Below are 22,195 nucleotides of genomic sequence, written 5' to 3' on the forward strand. Positions count from 1 at the left end.
GTTCTATATCTTTATATCCTCAGACGTTTGATGAATATTTGAAAAATGAATGAACGAACGAATGAATGAATGAATGAATGACGATGTTCAGGAAATCCATAACATTTTAATCTCTGCTACATCCAGTACTTCCCTTTAAAGTAGTCATCCAGGGGCAATTCTTTATACAGACTGTCTTGCGCCCTGTTAACTAGTGAGGTTAGTGATAGGAAGTTACAGCCAAGGAATTTCTATAACCATGACGTGGTTGAGGAGGAGACACAGCCCAATACTGGATGGCAACACGTACTGAGGACTCAATGAGACCCCTTCTTTCAGTGCATTCAGAGAAAGCACCAGAGACAATAGACTTCTGCTGGTGAGGGGAACAGAAGACAGCTGGTTCAGTAGACGTGCCATTTTATCTTGAGTGGCAATGGGCCGTTGTTCCAGTTCTCCATGAGGCCTGCTGTATGTTCCATCCTTGCCACAGAGAAAGAAACACCAGCAGTTTGTGCTGCTTCTGGGGTGGTTTGCAGTATCCTTACTTAATCTTCTATCCCTTAGTAGTAGAAATAATCCTAACTCCAGCTAATATACAATTTTACTTCATTTTTCTGTGTGTGGATGAAATTGTTAAGTAGACATTCACTCTTTCCCCGCCTCATCTCCATGAAAGGATTATACTTCCTTACTCCGTGGATGCTGGGATTGGTCATATGACTTGCTTTAACCAATGAAATAGGAGGGAAATGACAGTGGGCCAGTTTTGAATCTAGGCCTTAAGAAGAGTCATATGTTTCTGCTTACTCTTTTTGTATTTCTGCCTTTTTCCATGAGGAGAACATGCTGCTAGTCCAAGAAGGATGAGAGACGCATTGAGCACACCTGTGTACAACCCACAGCTAAAAATCCTCTAAATCAGATTTAGCGTTCTCCCTTCTCCCTGAATGGAGGAAACGTCAAGCCAATTTATTATTGATGTTACCGTCCCAAAGATCTCAGGGGACTCACGTAAGGGGCAGCGCATGAAGAGAGTCCCTCTGGTTATTAGGCCACACAAGTCGCTGCCAGTAAATAATTGTCTATGAAAGCATGGCTCCCTAAAGACAGGTAACTTTTCTTGTTCCAATGCCATATTTATGCGCTAGGATCTTTATCAAGGTGGAAACCCTGGGTCCCAAGGTCCAGCCTCCTTAGATATGGCAGAGATTGGCTGGCTCTTCTGCTTTTCTTCCTGGAAACACAAATGGATTATTTTCCTCTAGACGCTGTTAAAATTATGTGTAGCCACATGACTAAGTTCCAACCAAGTGGAAGTGATATAGACCGCTTTCAGGATTGCCTGATGAAAACTAAGCCCCCTCCCCACCAGCCCCATGACCCTCCATGCCCTTCCCCCTCCTACTGGCTGGGTGCAGATGGGTATGGTACCTTGGAAGCCACATGTTGAAGACAGCAGAGCCATGGGATGGAAGAAAACTGGAAACCCAAACCTAAGCTTTCATGAAGAAACATCTAGGAAGGGAAAGAGAAGTTCACTTCCTGAAATCTAGTAACTGCCGCCTTTTGTTCTAAGATGGCAAGGTTTACTTTCTTGGGAGAGAGGATAAGAGGAGAACACTATCAGGACAAACAAGCAGACAAAAAAATTTTCGATGAATTATCCTGCCACCCTTATATAAACCCCCATCATCCAGGTTACCTTTGCCATATGTTTTCCTTAAAACCTGGAAGAACTTAAATATAATAGATACTTGGCGGTTTTCCTTTAAAATATAATGTACAACTAACCCCAAATCCCTTCCCAATGAGGTAAGTAGCTTACTTTCACTAATCTAAAAAACACATCTTTTAATTTTTCTCTCACTGCATCGTCTTGAGTTTGGCCACATTAATTCTATTTTCTAGTTTTCCTTTAATTATCCGCCCGTAGCATTTTCCTGCAGTTTGTCTCCATCAACTCAGTACTTCCTGATGTAGAAAATAGGAAAACAACTTGATTTAGCTGAGAATCTATCAGCTTCACTCTATACTTATTCTTTTGTAATATATACAATCTCATATAAGCCCCAATGTTAGCCAACCCAATCCACTTACTCTGTGTAACATCCAGACATGTTCTTGTTTATTCCTGCTTTCTGTTTTATGTCATTCCTGTATTCAGGGAAAAACTATGTCTAAGGTGGCATCTCAGTCATATTTTTTAATCCTTTGGCATGATATTTAAAGAATCCACAAGGATGTATGTAGCATTAAGGGCCTCACATCAAGCTTTTGGATTGTAGTGTCAGTGCCTGACATTAAGCTTTTGATTGCTGAGGCATCCATTTCAAAGAAATCCAGCTTGAATAAACATATTACCAGCTGTATGACACAGCTACTAGAAAAACAACTAGATAAGGAACCAGGCCACCCCCACGCATGAAGATCCTCTTTTGGAAAGAGTAACCTAAGTAACTGACCACTGGGTGACCTCACTTTTCCCTTCCTTTGCCCTAAATCCTGCTTTTATGCTTTAAATTTGCCAATAAAGGGTAAGCCCAAGAAACCCTAGGCACCCAACCTTCAATCCTAATAAAGGCAGAGCCCCAGGTCGACGCTCCCTCCCTCGTTCTCTACCTGTGACCTCATTGTGTGGCCCCAGTTGTGCTGTGTACCCTCCAGGACCTGTGAGTGATAAATCTTATTCTTCAAAGCTCCCTGATGGTTGTGCTGAGGTGTGTCCTGCAATCATAGTAAGAACCACAAGGGCAGGTTCAGCCACAACCTTGGCCCTGATGGGTGCCTCAGGCATTCCTAGCCAAGAACACCACTACCAATAGACTGAGACCCATTCAACAATGTACTTTTCTTCAAAATAAATACTTAAACAATGCCATATACATATACAATTTAAAAAAAATAAAAAGCACCAAAAGGACTATCATAAGAAAAAATCGTCCCCAGACCCACCTTCCCTATCCCTTGTTTATCTTCCATTTGACATACTTTTAACTCTTTTTTTATTCGTATAGTATTTATTTCATTGGACAGTAATTGGATAGTAATTATCTCATATAGCTTAGTGATATGCCTATACTTCTGTTTTCTGATTTATCAATTTTAGACATTATCTATATACTTTCTGTTATGATAAATGAAGATATGACACTCTTTACACCAAGCCCAACCTCCCCTTGCAGCATGTTCCTAATGCAATTTCATCATTGGTGTTTATAATATTATAGCTACATGTGTGTAGTCCACCTGAGAATGGAGAAGCATATGATGATTACATTTACTTTCTTATACAGTATTTTAAAATTTTTCATTGTCTTATTTTTCTTGTAATATGTTCGTGATAATAATCCTCAATTTTTTCATATGTCCCATCATATCTGATATTCTATCCTGATCCATTTCTGAGAGGCATTTCCCAGAAGCTCTCCATCTTCCTGCTCTGGTCTGGGTTGAAGGACTTGAAGCCTACGTTTCCAATTCTTGTAGATAAAGATTGCCACATGACTGAGTCTAGCCAACAGGAGGAGAGCAGAAGATAGTATACCACTTCTAGGACTGGCCCAAAAACCTCCCATGTTCTTTTCCTTTTCTGGCTGGATGGGAATGGATAGAGCACTCAGGGCAATCTTGGAAGTCAAGGGGTAAAGATGCTGAAGCCATAATATGGAAGAAGCCCAGGTACCCTGATCATCTCTTCAAGAAGAGATGTTGAGGGGCCGTCCCAGTGGCGCAGCGGTTAAGTTTGCACATTCCACTACCAGGTGCAGACACGGCACCGCTTGGCAGGCCATGCTGTGGCAGGCGTCCCACATATAAAGTAGAAGAAGATGGGCATGGATGTTAGCTTAGGGCCAGTCTTCCTCAGCAAAAAGGGGAGGATTGGCAAGAGATGTTAGCTCAGGGCTAATCTTCCTCAAAAAAAAAAGAAGAGCTGTTGAAACAGTAGGATGACCAACTTATTCTGGTTTGCCCAGAACTTTCCAGTTTTAAAACCGAAAATTTTATATCTCCAGATCCCTCTCCATTCTAGACAAACCAGGACAGATGGTCACTTTATCAGCCAGGAGCATCTGCAGTAGCATATTACGTAAGCTAGAGAGAAGCTTTTATTATAAGCCATTGAACTTTGGGGATTTATTTGTTACAGCAGCTAGTGTCACTTTGACTAATATTAACATGTCAACATGTATGGTAGTCTTTCACATTTAGTAATTTGGAAGGAAGTAAGGACAGAGACGTGTAAAATCCTTATAACTGCTCAGTTTATGTCTGAAATTTTGCTCCACTTTTTGCTTTGTTTATACTAAATCATGATTCTGATGTTGTCTCTACACAAGATGATTCACGAGGTATAGTTTTCACTGGTAGTTTGTGTTTATTTGCAGAACTAATAGCCATTGTGTATTTATAGAAAATGAATCATATCCACTCAGTCTGCTATCTACTCTATTTTCCCAGTAATGATATGTTAGTGTTCAAAGGACACTTTCTCCTTCCCTCCCCTCCATGCATAAATATGTCCACAGCCACATACACACATAGGGCTATAAACATATGATATCTGGGGTGTCTGTTCACACTAGCCTCTCCTTATATATTCCTCAAATGCAAATGCTTGGGCCTGTATCTGTGGCAATAGCAGGTTATCTAGAAGTCAAGACTATCATCCGCTAGGCTCCTAATTCCAGAGATTCTTCTCATGCTTAAAAGAGTCTGGAGGAAAGAGACCAGTCCATCTCAGACCTCTCTTAATTTGTGTGGTTATAGCGGAGGGTTACGGGTTTTGATTAGAAATTAGCCTTGATGAATCATATCTTCAAGTTTAAAAAGTAATACAAAGCCCCAACCCTAATAAAAGCCACAGCCAGTGGAGCTCTATAGCTGTCTGCAGAAGCCAATCTCTTTATGGTAGGCTCCCCACAACCCAGTGTTATGCTTGGTGGAGGAGCTCCCAGCCAAGACGGCCAGGGTCCTATTGATAAAAGTTCTTTCAAATCCCAGTTTCCCTGCAGGCATGAAGTTGTAGAAATTTGGGCTGTGGTAGAACCAGGCTACATGACAGTAGTGGAGTCACTTTGACAGAAGACACAAGGCAATTCAGAAAGAGTCTCAGGATGGAAGATGCTGGGAAGAAAAAACATTCTACATATCCATAACGCTGTTCACCCATGTGGGATCTAGAGCCCAAGGGGAAAGACAGAATCCTCTGCTACAGCTGCTCCTATGGGTGCCAGGATAGGACCCTTTCCCAATGACGCTTTGGGAAAAGACGATCTCTAGTATCATAGATCCTCTCTTCATGCTGGATCTGAATGCTAGCAATTGATTAGCCCCTATCAATACGTTCACTTAAACAGTTCACCTACACAGCCATCTCCCTGAACACTTCACCCCGGGAGAATTGATCAGCATTAGATCTAATGTTTGCTCCCTCTCAGAGCTGAATCGCCGATTTTTTTTAAAACCCTCAAAATACAATAGGTTTAATTCCACCGTCTTCCCAGAACTAAGAGGGCTATCCTCAGCTATTCCAAGAGGACTTCTGTCCTGCCCTATTCTAGTGGTGGACACCTCTCTGGTGCCTACCACCTGCCAGCAGACTTAGAGAAATAGACACATGTACACAGATTTGCGGGGGCTGTAAGTGTATGGATAACCCATGATGATTATTGGCAAGGGCGTCGTTGGCTGTGTATGTGTGTTTTTGGTTTGTATGAAGTGCATCAGCACTTTATTGGAGTGAATTAAAGAAAATTCAAGGCAGTCAAACTGTTCTACTGGGACAAGACAGCCACTCATTTTTGAGCAGCGTTGCAAGAACAACAGAGTTGAATTATTCCAAGTGGAGAAGCATGGTAGGCGATGTCCAGGTAGAAGCAGGGTAGGTGAAGTCCAGACAGAAGCAGGACCAGAGGAGCTCCGGTGGACAGGGGTGTGTGACTCACTGAGGAGAACATCACATCTCTGATCCCTGACACCCTTTCACCCTGTGGTCGAGTGGGCCATTCCTAACGAGGAGCTATGCAAGCAACTCCCAAAGGGAGCCTCAGTGAAACGACTCCTCAGGTCAAAGGTGCACGCAAGAGTGAGAAGGTACGGGTGGCTACAGTCAAAAGAAAGCAAGGCCCTCATCAATGGACCCTGGTGACCTGCAAGTGACCTTAAGGGTTTCCCAAGAAGGGCAGACAGAAGAAAAGGCAGAAGTGACTATTTTCAACTGAACTGCACAAAACAATCTATAACCTTTGATATTAAAATTCTTTAGTTATTTACAGCTGAGTGGCTGTGGGTGAAAGTTAAGTAGAGAGAACGAATTAGAAGCACGAGCTCCAGAACCACACAGCCAGGGTTACCTCCTGTGTGATGCTGGCCAAGTTACCTGAGTTCCATGTGTCTTGATTCCCTCATCTGTAAAATGGCAATAATAATAGTTCTTAAAGTCATAACACCAATTGTGAGATTGAAAAATTAGTACCTTTGAATCACGTAATACCTGGCACAAAGTCCCCATTAGCTATTGTTATTATCATTATTAGGCATCTATGTGCAATGATATCTACTTCCCAGGTAGGTGGGTCAAGGAGTCCACACGGTTTAAGAGGAAACAAAAAGAACTAATTAATTAATACGTTGTAGACTGATCTCAAAGACAGGGTTAGTCAATAACTCCATCCATTCCTTGTGCAACGTATGCATTTTAACAGGAAATTCTTTTAAAGGAATAAACCTCCTTCATGACCCAGGGGCTTTCCCCAGCCCCCTGAGTCACACCACATTCTGTGGGCTCCTGCAGGCGTCTTGTAGTTTGGCAAAAAACATCACAGAGTACAAGCTCATGTATAATTTTTAAATCATCTTCTCTTCAGTAATAAAGTACAAGATGTTCCTCAATGTTCTGAAATCTGCTAGATGACTCTAGAGATTCAAGAGGGAATAGGAGGAGGGAGCCTAAATTTTCCCAAAACAAGCCACTAACATTCAAGTCTTTAAACTAGGAAGCCATAGAAAAATAAGGGAAGGCTTCGTAATCAAAGTCCCCGCTCCAAATATTCAACAAAATCCTGACTTTATATTCCCTATGCTTCATGAAAGAAAGAAAAAAGGAAAAGAGAAGCATAAATTCTCAAGAATGGGTCAGTAAAGCAACCAAGTATGGTCCAGAGGGATGGCCTTTCCTTTACATTCGCTTCACCTCCATGAATGGTTGGCTACATGTTTTTATCATCATCCTTTAAGAAGTTAATTATCTATCTCTCTAGATGTTACCCTAAAGGAAAGCATCCTCTAAGTGTAAGGCCAACGACACTAACAGTTTTCACCACTACCACCACCCCAGCCACTGAGTTCCTTAATATACTTGTCTTCAATTATCCCATAAGAGGCAGAGAACATTCGTGTTCCTCTGAAAGGCCTCTTCTGTGACCTCAAGAGATCCACTGGGCCCCCTGGGAATATGTTTTCTCTCCATCTCAAATATTTCACCACATGTTTTTGTTATGATTGGCTGAGTATGTGCTGAGCAGTATTTCATTAGGGCAAGATTTAACCTCCTAGAAGATGAGGCTCATGGTTCCAAGATCTGGCCATCTGAGAGTGCCCTCTCCCACACAAACCAGTGAAGCCGTGATTCTTTCAGTGAAACAGATTTCCATTCATGCCAGGAGGGGGTGATTTTAATATTCTGGAGTGATATAGGGGCACGGATAAAAATTTCAAAAACTCAGGACATCTGTTTTTGAAAATGAAGAAAAATGCATGTTTCTCATTATAATATATTTCTGTGTGTTTCTAGCTGACAAGATTTCATCATGGGTATATTTAGCTGTGACTTCTAGTTCAGGACATTTAAGTAAAATCTGTCAAATTAAATTACTCACCATAATTTTCAACCTTATGTGAATTCCCTCCAGACACATTTTTATAATGGTCTACATTTGTTTCGTTTTTTTTCTCAGAGATATTTTTATTGCTTTGCACATTCTCCCTATTTTATACTTCTTCATAAATGAAGGAGTGCATTTTATGTCCCCTTCCATAATTTTGTGTTATATGAAGCCAAATTATGACAACCAAACTATCTTCTCCAGGGGTGACTCTCCTCAGAATCCGCACTAGTTGAAGTATTTTTATACAATAAAGTAAATTAATAATAATAGCAGATATATATAATATATAGCATGTTATATATAAAATATATATATAAATATAACAGCAGATATATATAAAATAGCATATTATATAAAATACAGTGCCTATTCTTATACACAGTGTTGTACGGCGCTTACTCTGAGCTCTCACTATTCTAAGTGCTTTACTTTTATTAATTCTTTTAATCTTCAAAACAGCTCCGAGAAGAAGGCACAATAACGCAGATGAGAGATTTGAAGCAAAGGGAGGTTAAATAACCTGCCGCGGCCACCAGCTATGAACAGCAGAGATGGCTTTCAAGCACAAGAACATTCCAGCCCTCTTTTCTTTCTTTCTTTCTTTTTTTTTTTTGAGGAAGATTAGCCCTGAGCTAACATCTGCTGCCAATCTTCCTCTTTTTGCTGAGGAAGACTGGCCCTGAGCTAGCATCCGTGCCCATCTTCCTCTACTTTATACGTGGGACACCTGCCACAGCATGGCTTGCCAAATGGTGCCATGTCTGCACCCAGGATCCCAACTGGCCAACCCCAGGCTGTGAAGCGGAATGTGCAAACTTAACCGCTGCACCACCATAGCCCTCTTTTCTTAACCATCACGCTGGGCTGCCCCTCTGAAACTCTATCACTTGACACCACTGTCACAAAGATATTTCCAATATACAGAAATGCTCTTGTCACTTCCTTGTTGCCAAACCTCTGACAGCTCCCCATTGATCCAACTATCTGTGCATCATTCAGTTCACACATTCACCTCGCTGTGTGCCATTTGTAGTCACATAACATCCACATAAGAATCATAAATTCTGCAAGGACAAAAACGCAGTTTATTACTATTTTTTCAAATGTTTGCCTCAGTTTCTGATACCCTTCCTTACCCGTGATAAGACTTGTTAAATGTATGTACAGTGAAAGAACAGATGGACTGCCCTGGGAGACCAGTCAGATTTTGCTAGCTGAGCCCCACCGCGAGGTGAGCAGCCACGTGTGAACAATCATGAGAGTGTAAGCAAGTTCATTTAGGTTCCAAGGAGAAGCAAATACAGTTATTTCAAAGGCCAGAGGGATTATTTGGTTGGAAAAAAAAATTAAGAAAATGCGATAACGGTACAAGCCTGGACATCTCAATATACTCAGCATCACTCACGCCTGTCATACGCTGCAAAAGCCGGAAAGAATGTTAGAAATTAAATAACCAGAACTCTCCTTACAGATGAAGAAACTTAGGCCCGTAGAGGTAACTTGTTTAGTTTCACCCAACTGGCTACAGGGCAAGCCAGATCTAGCAGCAAATGCTCCCGCCCTTCCTTCTGTGCTCTTTCTGGTCCATCACACAGCCGCTTTTCTATCCGCTCTGCCTACAGGAAACTGCACAGTTTCAGCTCCTCATTTCCTATTTAACTAAATAACGATTTAGACTGAATAAGATTTCATTTTGTGGAGGATCTACTGCCGCCCCAGGCCTCTTAAATTGGAATCTCGAGTAGGATCAAGGCATCAGTATTTCTTTTTACATTTTTAAAGAAAATTTCAACCATATACAAAAGTACAGTATCGTTTAATAGGAGAGAATCACCTTTTTTCATCAATTGTCAACTCATCAATTACCAAGCTCACTTCATCATCGCTTCTTCCTCCACCTTCAGAAGATTTTGAAGCAAATTCCAGACATCATGTTATTTCATCTATAAATATTTTAGTATGTATCTCTAAAAGATAAGGACTCAAAAAACTAAACCACAATACCATTACCACACTAAAAGTATTAACTCTAATTCCTTAACATTGACAGACATCCAGGCAGTGTTAAAATATCCCTGATTATTTCACTAATGTTTTAAATAAGATCCAAATAAGATCTATACCTTGCAATCAGTGGATATAATTTTTTAGTCACTCCTAATTTACAGGTTTTCTCTCTTTCATTCTCTTTTCTTTCCTTTTAATTCTTTCTTTGAAGAAACTGGGTTGTTTTTCTGTAGTTTCCCATAGTCAGGATTTTGCTGATTGCAAAATGGTTGCTAATAGCTTGCAACCATTGCCTAGATCCACTAATTCACTCAGAGTTGCAAAATGGTGATGCGCTAATTATTATTCCTCCCAGGCTCATTACCTAGGGTACTTTTATAAAGAGAAATTGCCCTTCATTAACTATGTAGTTACTTTGAGGAAAAGCAAGAAAAATGATTCCTTCCCTTTATTTGCTTCCTTCAAAATAAAAAGTTGTTTCATTAACAACTTCCAAAGGTGATCATTAAGAGTTTTGTTTTGTTTTGTTTGCTGGCATGACTATAACCTCGTGGATGTAAACATATTTTCTGTGCATAACACATTGCAACTATTATCCTTATTGATAGATTGTACTATCCTTTGCCAACAGGAGTTTTTCAGGTTAGTTTGTGTTTCTTTTTTCTTTTCTTTTTTTTTTTTTTTGGTGAGGAGGTTTGACCCTGAGCTAACATCTGATGCCAATCTTCCTCTTTTAGCTTGAGGAAGATTGGCCCTGAGCTAACATCTGTGCCAATCTTCCTCTATTTTGCATGTGGCATGCCACAACAGCACGGCTTGACAAATGGTACATAGGTCCATGCCCAGGATCTGAACCCTCGAACCCCAGACCGAGGAAGCAGTACACTCAAACTTAACCACTATGCCACCAGGCTGGCCCCAGTTCATGCTTCCTTTTGATAAGACCTCAGTAGTATTTGGTAGTAGTACTATTGTGCTTTCCAGAATAAGATGTTCCCGTCTCATCTGGTTCATTTACTGCCCCAGAGCTGGAATCAGCCTTTTTTTTTTTCAGGAAGCCCTGGTAACTTCTAAAGGAAAAGGGTATTTAGAAGACTTTTGGCACTAAGAGTGTTCAATATTACTTTTGGCCATTGTTTCAAGACATTTCAGTGAAAAGAACCTGATGACACTTCTTTTCAAGATAAAATACATCATGAATTCGTACTTTAACTCCAGTCCTAATTAGAACTACAGGATATTCATTTAACTTCATCAATCAATTTACATCTTCTTTCTCCCAAAGGAAAAAAACAAATTCCTATTCCAAACAATAACAACATAAATAACCCATTAAGTTTATCCCACAATTACATGCAACTGCATCTATAGCAATACCAACACTACCAACAATAGTATGATTATTGAATATATTTTAAGAGATTTTTTTCAATTCTTTTTGTTGTTAAAGTATATCACACTGGAGATCCACAGACAAATTGCTATGTTATGAAGTCATTTGAAATAGTCCTTTCCTGTTTGGTTATGCCACTAACTCAACATATAACATTTATTTTCATTTGTTTGTTATCTTAAGTGATTGATATTTTAATTTATGTTTATAAGCATATAAAATATTTACATGGTTTCAATGGTACATCTACACAACAAAATATATTCACGTAACTCTAGATTTTATTCCTGTTCCATCCACCCTAATCCTTCCAGCTCCTTTTTGGTAACTACATTTTTTAAATTTAATGGTTTATCCTACCATATATTTAACATTAGCAAACACACACACACACACACATATTCATAGTCCTTGTCTATCTTGAATAAATGGAGCAAACATGAGAAAGTAGAGGCGAAAATAGCTTAAACAACATGCAAAGTTGATTTCTCCCTCTCATGTACAGTGCATAAGTGACGTGGCACGGTCGCTCTGATCCACAGTCCTCAGAGATCGAGCTCCTTGCAGCTCACTGCTCTGAGCTCGGAGCGAGCAGTCTTCATGCTCATGGCCCAAGATGATGTTATCCACGTTCTCAGCAGCAAGGCGGAGGAGAGGGTGAAGAAAAGAGGCAAGGGGTGCATGTCAACTCTCTCTTTAAAAGGATTACTGTGAAAGTACTACCTGACACTTCAACGTCCATCCCATTGGTCAGAACAAAGTAATATCAACGTCCCCATTGCAAAGAGAAGTGCATCTTTATGTTGAGTGGCCGTGTACCCCAGCTAAAGAAAAAGGAAAAAAAGGTGAAGGGATTTAAAAAGCAGGTAGCAATTTCAGCTACACCTTCTTCTCTTACCTCAAGTGGTCGTTGTGTGGTTCAAATAGGCAGCAAATAAGAAGGATTTTCATAAAACTATAAGATATTATTAAATGCAAAATATTGTTAATATTATCATACAGTATATTACTCTGCTTCTAATAAATGCTAATAAATTGTATTTAGATCGCCTAAAATTAAATAAGGACTTCATATAATTTTAACAAAGATCTTCTGGGAAGTATTCCTTTAAAAAAAGCATCCCAATGACAAGAATTTCTGAAATTTTGGAATACAGAGGAACTTTCCTAAACTATAATGTATAGCTACAAAAAGAAGAAACCCACAATAAATGTTATCTTCAATGGCAAAACATTAAAAGCATTCCCTCCAAATGCAGAAACGAGAATGCCCCATCAACAATTCTATTTAACGTTGTCCTGTAAGTCCTATTCAGCTCAATAAGACAGGAAAAGAAAAAAAGCTGTATAAGGATTACAGACAAGGAAACAAAGTGGTCATTATTCACAGGTAATAGTCAACATAGAAACCCAGAAGGATATGCAGATAAATTAGAATAATAAGGGAGTTTATCAAAGTTTCCAAATATAATATCAATAGGCAGAAATTCATGGTAATTCTATGTACCAACAATAATAAGAACATCCTATTTAAAAGTTGCTGGGACCAGCCCAGTGTCACTGCAGTTAAGTTCACATGCTCTGCTTCAACAGCCCAGAGTTCACCAGTTTGGATCCTGGGTGTGAACCTACACACCACTCATCAAGCCATGCTGTGGTGGTGTCCCACATACAAAATAGAGGAAGATTGGCACAGATGTTAGCTCAGGGCCAATCTTCCTCACCAAAAAAAAAAAGCATAAAAAAATATCTAAAAGGATTATATACTGATGTTTATCATAGCGTTTCTTATAAATTAAAAAAAATAAACAATTTAATGTCAAAATAAAACATAGACAAATCAAATTATGGTATACTCATGGAGTGAAATATCATGCAAATATTAAAAAGATATCTTCAAATTTTAAAAATGTGAAAAAACACTTATTATACCAAGTTATAAGAGGGAAAACTCAGAATTCTGAACAGCTTATATAATATCCAGATGTGTCTTAAAAGCCTTAAAAATTCATTTTCTTTGATTCTTTAAGTCTTCTTTTTAGGCATCTATTATGAAGTGTCTGGAAATATTTGCTTGTAGATTTTTGGAGGGAGTGTGTTAGGATATTAATAGTGATTAGCTGTGAGTACAAAAATTATAGGGGCTCCTGTTTTAGTCTTTACACTTTTCTGCACCTTTCAAAAATTATCACCTAAAAGAATTCATATTTTATACAAAAAGATGTTCTAAATGTTTTTGTTAATTCATTCAATAAATATGCATTTAATATCTGCTCTGTCTAGACGCTGATGATTTGTTTATGAACAGAACTGACACATGACACCATCTCTCAGAGGTTACATTCAAGAAGAGGAGACAGAAAATAAACAAAAAAGCCCTACTGGTTCAGACATGGGGTGCAATGGGAAGAGGGGACTGAAGACAGTCCCAGCAACTGCGAATACGCTGTCATTTACCGAGAGAGGAAGAAAGTAAATGCACTGAGATGTTATTGATCAAGTAATTTACACAAAATGAACATATGAAGGAAAAGGGTCATTGGGAGAGACACTTGGCTAAATACACTGAAAAACCGATTCTCCATTTCTCTCCAAGTCATGAAAAAAGAAAAACTTTGTCTTTATTACAAAAATTTCAGTCTAATGAGTTAAGCACTATATGTCAGAAGAAAAAAATTTGGATATTAAAGGATTTCCAGATTCTATAGTTCTTTGCAGCTTCAGCTTTGAATTTCTCAACTTGCCTGCGGTGGTGCTGAAAGAATTAGGTGGGGAAGCCTCTGACAGGCATTTTACAGATCCCTTAGTCAAATTCGTTTTACTCTCTGCTTAAATTTTCAACAAGGGCTCCAAGCTTCTCTGATTCTAATCATTGTCTGACTTCGATGATGCAGATTAATCAATCTCCCTCTTGCTTCACAGGCAAGAGAATATTTCAGTTTCAGAATTATGAGGTCATCTCCAAATGTTTTAATATCACACACACCTCGTCCTTTTCTTTGTCAGTTATTAGTAGGTTCATAGGACATTATTAAATGGCAGCCTAGGTTACTGTGACTTGTAAAGCATCAAACAATCAAATAATTATTACGTCCTCACACACATGTGCTCCTTAAAGTCAAACAGAGACAATTTTCAATATCATTTCACATGACAACCAAAGTCATAGGATGGTCTCTACAATTTCATCTCTACCATCTTCTCCCTTCTTGCCCTGAAATGCCCTTACGCCTCCTCATCTGGTCTATTGCGACCGTTCTTTCTAGTGTTCCTCTTCTTTCACAGCACATTTTAGGGGATCCCCTCACCTAATGGCCCTCTCTGATCCCTTTTCCCCGACTGGGTTAGGTGCTGCCATCTCCACAGGCGCTCTCCTTGCGCTTACCACTCTCAAAGCTACATCGAACTTGCTTACTTATCTGCCTCAATTATTGATGACCAACGTCCAAGGCACTGTGCTAGGGCCTGGGGATACAGCAGTAAAGAAAATAGTCCCTATCTGAAAATCTCCTGAGGAAACAGAACTGTTGTAGTTCCTGCTCACTCTTTTTTAATTGCATAAATCAATTAATTAATTTGGAAACCAGATAGAGTCATTGTTATCGCAGAGTTGGTCATAAAAGGTTAACTTTGGTAATTATAATATTTCTGTGATTAGTTCAGCAAAGCATAAAGATGCCTCCAAAAGTTGAGAAAATTTCCTTGGGTCTGTTGACCTAGAATTTTGGAGAAATTAAAACAGCACTTTTAATTAAAAGAAACAAAAAGCACTCAGAATGTGAGAAAATGAGCTTTTCTTAAAAGTTGAAAATGCTTTTCAAAGCACTGAAGCAGTCTTTTTTCAGGCCATAAATATGTTTTCTTGTTTGTTTCTTTTTTAGTTTTCACCTTTTCATGTCTATGTATATCTGCTTTTAAAATTAGTGCCATATTGTGTAAAAAGCTTGTAACTAAGAAACCAGAAACTGGGGCTGGCCCAGTGCTGCAGCAGTTAAGTTCGCACGTTCTGCTTCAGCGGCCCAGGGTTCGCCAGTTCAGATCCCGGATGTGGACACGGCACCACTTGGCAAGCCATACTGTGGCAGGCGTCCCACATATAAACTAGAGGAAGATGGGCACGGATGTTAGCTCAGGGCCAGTCTTCCTCAGCAAAAAGAGGAGGATAGGCAGCAGTTAGCTCAGAGCTAATCTTCCTCAAAAAAAATAAATAAATAAAAGTCAGAAACTTAGGTTTTAGAGCAGTCACCATCATTTCAGACCTTGGGGGAGGCTCTTAATATCTCTTCGTTTAAATTTCCTCCTCTGCAAATGAGTCAAAGATATTTGTCTGTCTCAAAAGACTGTTATGAGGTTCAACTGAGCAATCACAGATGTGGAAGTCTGTTGAAACTTGAAATTGACTAGAGAAATACATTTTGCTGGAAGTGGAGTTCTAGCATTGTCATCTATAGTAGGCAGAAGAATGGCCCCCCAAAGACGTAAAAGTCCCAATTCCCAGAACCTGTGAATATGTTCGTTTACGTGGCAAAAGGAATTTTGCAGATTTGATTGAGATAAGAATCTTGAGATGGAGAGATTGTCCAGGTGGAGACACAGATTCTCTCCTTGATCAAACTCTAGTCAGGCTTCTCTGAGCCTTCTTCTAGACTAGGCCTCAACCATGGCCTATAAAGACTTGAACAAACACGAATGTAGTTTCTAACAGCTCAAGGGCTCATCCCTAGGATGACCCAGCCCTCCTTAAAGTGCCTGCCTGAGAAAACTTAAGGCCAAAAGAATTTACTGTTTGTTCCAGCCAACACCCCAGGACAGGACCCTCTGTCTCCCAGTTTCTGTGGGAGGGTAGGAGGCTAACTTCCTTAAGTGCCAGTTAGCAAACCGAGATGGATTTCACATGGACAAACCCCTCTTCCTGCTTTTTATAATTTTTCATTCCCCCGACTTTGCCCAAGCCATTCCTCCTCTCTACCCGCTCATTCTCCCTCCCTACTCCCTTATTCTCCCTTTAAAACACCCAATCACCACTGCACAAATCAGAATGGAGCTCAGCTCTTTCTCCTACTTTTGGTAGCCACTGAATGAAATCTGTTTTCACTGCTTTAACTAATGTCTGACTGCGTTTATCTTCAACACTGGGCTCAACATAAAATCACAAGCGTCCTTGTAAGAGGGAGGTAGGAAGATCAGAGATCAGAAGGAGATATGACAACGGAAGCAGAGGTAGTGATGGAGCCACGAGCCAAAGAGTGTAGGCAGCCTCCACGAACTGGAAAAGGCAAGGAAAAGATCCTCCCCTAAGAGCCTCGAGAAGGAATGCAATCCTACTGACGCCTTAATTTTAGCCTCATAAGATCCTTTTCAGACTTCTGACCTCCAAAACTGTAAGATAATAAATCTGTGTCATTTTAAGCTACTGAGTTTGTGGTAATTTGTTACAATAGCAACAGAAAACCGATAAACCATCCATGCTACCTGATCAGCCCAACAAAAATGTGTTAATATCATATACCCCCTGAGATGGTATTAAACCAGTCATCTGTATGGACTTTGGCAACCATGGAAGAACATGAACTTGTAGCAGACTGGCATCAACATATTTTTAAGAACTATATCTTCAAGTGGGTCTGTGATTCAAAATCAAATCTGTTTCTTTGGGAATATGCGATACATACTAAATACCAGAGCCCTTGCAAAAGACTGAGTAGAATTCTTGCCAAAGATTTATGTGTTAAGTCATGATCATTTTCCTTAGCACTTTTAACAAGACTGATTCATCTTTACTGAAATTCATTCATTTCACAATTTTGAAGGGAAAATTTTGACTTATATTATAATGCACTCAATTAGCTTAGCTCATGGGGTACTATAATAAATTGATATACTATAGACCCAACATCAGCTTCTTGTGAAACCTCTAAAGAGTTGCTTGTGCTTGCTGGGTGCGCTTGTCTACAGAAGAAGAACAGTGCACTATTCTCCCAGAAACAGTGTAGAGAGACCATCAGGCAGTGATCAGCAACTACATGTTGCCTCTATGCTGGAGGCCAGATATGATTTCTGTTTGGTAATTCATTTTCCCTCTCTGGAGTTTAGAGTGACTAAGGACTCTTGTATTTTAAGGTATTTTGTTGTTTGCTTATTTTCTTTTAAAGATTTTATTCTTTTCCTTTTTCTCCCCAAAGCCCCCCAGTACATAGCTGTATATTCTTCGTTGTGGGTCCTTCTAGTTGTGGCATGTGGGACGCTGCCTCAGCGTGGCTTGATGAGCAGTGCAATGTCCGCGCCCAGGATTTGAACCAACGAAACACTGGGCCGCCTGCAGCGGAGCGCGAGAACTTAACCACTAGGCCACGGGGCCAGCCCCTTGTTTGCTTATTTTTAATCCTAAGAGACAAAGATATAATCAATGCTACCATCAATTCCCTTCGTGTTTTCTAACTTACTAATTTGATAAATTCCCATGGTTAGTGTGTTTCTTAGTTCATATTCTTAGGAATAAGCATCTGGTCCAAGTTCGCCCAGTCATTAACAGGGCCACTAACATTCCCATTAATCTCATATTTTTCTGATACTCTTAAACGCATACTCTACAACCTCTGATAATACTTCTAGCCCCTCACAAAGCACTTTCTCCAAGAGACGCTTAATACAGATTGCGCCCATTTCTATCCTGCTGCATTTTTGCCTGTCACATCTAGGGAAAATAACCAGAAAATCACCTATTTTCAGGATTCTTCCTGATGTTCCTCTGGGTTCAGGGATATTAACAATTCAAACTGGATGAACGCTTGCAGCAAGGGAAATAGAAATTATATTTTTCTGGGAACTCCTGTTTTGTCACCATTAAATCATACTGTAAAATGGTTTCGGATTGGAAAAATTCCATCTCTGCTACATTGGCTTCAACTGGGCATTTTCCTTCAAACTATAAACTTCCTTTAGCTTAGTTTCAATTTAAATTAACTTTAGCAGGAAAGTGCGTAAAGAAAAATATTACGTTTCAACTGTAAGTTTGGAAGGGGTTCTGTTTTTGTGTCCCTTTGCAGATTTTGTAATGGCAAAATTGCATTGACTGCAAACAACGCTTCTTTTACCAGACGTGTGTGATACACATGATTTAGGAAAAGGAAACCAATTACGGTCTGAGATCCATTTGTAATGAAGTAATGTCTCTCAAATTCCCATTGACATTCTGCCTTCTTTGGTGGCCAGTCTTGTGAAAGCAACAGCTAAATGAATAAATTTGTTTCTTCAATTTGGGGAGGTTTATAACTGGTACTTCCCTTCATGAGTGCCTTAATGTTTCACTAATTGAGAGCTGCGTTCTAAATTAATTAAAGAGGACCCAGTAGGAGAAAATAGGACTGGCTGACTTCATTGTGAAGCCTGGGGATGTAACAAGTGTCTAGAAGTTAAATTTCCTAAACTGACTCTGCCTTTAAGGAAATGCAAACTGCTCTTCTAAAGACTCTAACTAATTAGCTTCTCCATCATGGTTTGGGAGAGTGAGGCACTGGATGCTAAGTTATTCTTTGTAAGAAGAGTTCATAAAAATGTCATATCTAGATTTCTAATTTTATGCAGGAACTTTAAGGATAATAAGATATAGTTGATTTTTTTGAAAGTTATATTGTATGGACTTGTGCTTCTGAAGGAATGGCAGGCCAAGCCTTCCACTGAAGATAACTAGAAAATCTAGATAAATTTGTTTTTAAAACTGCTTGATAGAATCTTAGCGCTAATAAAATAGTGAAGAAATAGTGAGCCGGAAGCCAGTGGAGGACACAGGCCTGGGAAGGAAGCCTGGAGTCTGGGGTCATTTTTCCTCTAGGGATATTTGCCAAGCCTGGAGGGATCATTTACCAATCCCTGGGGAGGAGGCTAAGGTTGAATGGTGCTTTTAACAGTCTCACAAGGCTTGAGGAGCAGAGAACGAGGTTCAGAACCTACCAAAGTGTATCTAACGAACCTCTTTCTTCATTTCAGAGAGACTGCACCCCAGGAGCAAGGGTGAACCAAAAGTTGACAGCACTCACGGAAAATGAAGGTCAGCTTCGAGTTATCTCAAGGCCTAAACTTGGAATAACGTCAATGAGCCAGACAGAAGCAAATGTAAATCTACCCTGGAGGAAGATTACATCTTCTTAGGACTCTGATTATTTCTATATTTTGCAGATGCAAAGTCTGGCATAATCCAAAATAACCAGGCACACAAAGGAACCTCATGACATGGATGAAAACTAGAAAATAAAAACAGACCTGCGGGGGCTTCAGATAGTGGAGTTAACAGACAGGGACCCGTAAGTGTTGAAAAAGAAAAAAAAGTTTGATCTCTGGTTATTCAGCCCCTCTACCCTCATCTCTCCCTAGAACCACTCAAACCTTATAGGAAGCCCCCCCTACACCCCCTTGCTGACACACCCCATGGTTCCTTCTGAGCGCGTTCTCCTTGCTGCTGAGAACTGAATAAATCAATCTAACTTAATTAGAAGTGTATTTCTTGTAGTCTTTGGCTGGTGGCTTTGACACAACGCAGTGAGAAAGTTAGGATCATTTCCCTCCATAAAGGATGAGAAAGCTCTATGCCTTTCCAGCAGTTTTAGACATGGTAACTTAAGAGTGAAAACATGAAATTTGATTTTTTGTGGGGTCATCCAAATGGTCTTGGACATTTCGCGCCTACTGATCACATATCTGGAAAAGTTAATAATAACAACTGCATAATTCAGAGATTGTTAAAGCTATATATATATACACAAAGCAGTTCCTGGAAGGAGATAAAATAATATGACATAGACATCATGATTTAGCACTTCTCACACAGATGATACAGTCCCTGAAGTTTTGTATAATTCTTTTTCACTTCAACTTTTTAAAGTTGTAATTTAGCAACTTTAGCTTAAGATAAGTTTTGCCTTGGTCCCCAGTTTATAATTTACTTGAATTATATAAATATTGAAAGGTAATATTATTTGATTTCGTTTTACTTTACTTTTGATGGCTTTTCCAGTTGAGTGCCACACATAACATTCTTCTCAGTGCCTGAGCCGTGAAATCAAAATCTCTGGGGATGAGGCCCAGGCATTGGAATATTTCAAAGCTCCAGGTGATTCTGAAGTTCATCCAGGATTGCGAATCACTAGTTGACACTTCTATATCTTAAAGCAAAAACAAGCAGAAAACCTTGTTTAGGATAATGAAGAACATTTTTTCAGGTTAAATTATCTTGAGTGAATTAACCAAATAATTGAAACAAGGTTTGAATTATAATGATAGTAAAAGTCCATTTCATAACAAAGAGAAAGGTGCCATGTAGATCAGACTTCCCACTATATTTTTTCATTCTACAAAGATATATTGAGTACCTACTGTAAGTCAGGACTTGTATATTGGGAAAAAGAATGAACACGATAGATGTGGTCCCTCAAGGACCTTATGGTCCAGAGGAGCTGCCAGACATTAAACAAATAGTCATAGAATTAAGCATTTAAGAATGATCTTCGACAAATGCTATGAAGAAACAGGACAGAATGCTCTGAGAGAATCCATGGGAGGTGCCTGTCCTGGTCTGAAATGTCAGGGAAGTTTGCATTTGGGTTGAAATGTTTCAGTTGGGAAATTAGTACGATGGGCAAGAGTAGCCCAGAAAAAGGAAAAATCGTGTGCAATGTCCTCAAGAAGAGAAGCAGTGTAGGACAGTTCTTCTCAAGTTTTAATGTGCATAGGAATTATCTGGGGGGTGGTTACTGTTAAAAGGCAATAGATCTGAAGTGGAACCTGACACTTTCGTTTCTAACAAGTCACAGATGATACTGATACTGCTGGTCCACAGAACACACTCTGAGCATCAAGAGAAGGACAGTCAAGAAACCCAATGACTTTTGGTTTGACTGGACCACAGTGAGTCAGGCAGAAATGAGACAGGAGCCACATTATGCTTAGGGCCACAAACATCGCTGAGTTCTAACAGTTTGCCACTCGATTCACTTGGTTTTTCTAGATTGATCATCATTATCATCAGTTTTTTTTCTCTTTTCTTCCAATCTTTACAACTCATTTTATTGCATTTCTTAGAACCTCCAGGACAATGTTGAATAGTTGAGAAGAGAGGGTCGTCCTTTTCTTTTTCGTGACTTTAATGGGGATGCTTCTAAGTTTCACCTATAGGTGTATTTGCTTTAGTCTTTATTATAAATGATTTTTCAAGCCAAGACAAATTTCTTGTATTCTTTGTCTGTTAAGTGGATCTGTGTGTGTGTGTGTTTACTTGTGAATAGATGTTGGATTCTATTCAATGATTTTCAACATCTCTTAAGATATCAAACGGTCTTCCTCACTTAATATAACAAATTATAATAATAATTTTCTAACGTAGAACCATCCTTACATTTCTGAGAACAGTCCAAGTAGGCTGCAGTATGTAATTTACTAATGTTTTACTCACATATGTGTTCATAAATAAAATGGGCTTAAAGTTTTCTTGTGCAGTTCTTATCTAATTTTGGCACAGGGTATATCCCACCTTCATAAAATAAATTGAGTAGCTTTCTATATTTACCTAGATTCTGGGACATTTGTATAAATGGGAATTATCTGTTTGTTGCTTGAAGACGGGCAAAGCTTGTCCACAATACTATGGGGATCTGGGACCTTTAGAGTTATATCTTTTGCTACCACACAAGCTTCTTATATGAATCTTGGTCTATTCAGGTTTTTCACTACTTGATGAGCTGATGTTGGTAATATATGTTTTATAAAACTGTTGGTATAATGTGATATATAGTATACTCATACTTTTTAAAAATCTCTTCAGTGTCTGAGGTACGTCCCATTTTTCTTTCTTGATGATGTTTATTTGTGGATTTTTCCTTTTTCACTTGAATATCTGGACACTCTTTTCCACTTCTTTGGTCTTAACCTTAGGTTT

Source organism: Equus przewalskii, chromosome 23, assembly GCF_037783145.1.
Source record: "Equus przewalskii isolate Varuska chromosome 23, EquPr2, whole genome shotgun sequence".
NCBI classification, from domain to species: Eukaryota; Metazoa; Chordata; class Mammalia; order Perissodactyla; family Equidae; genus Equus; species Equus przewalskii.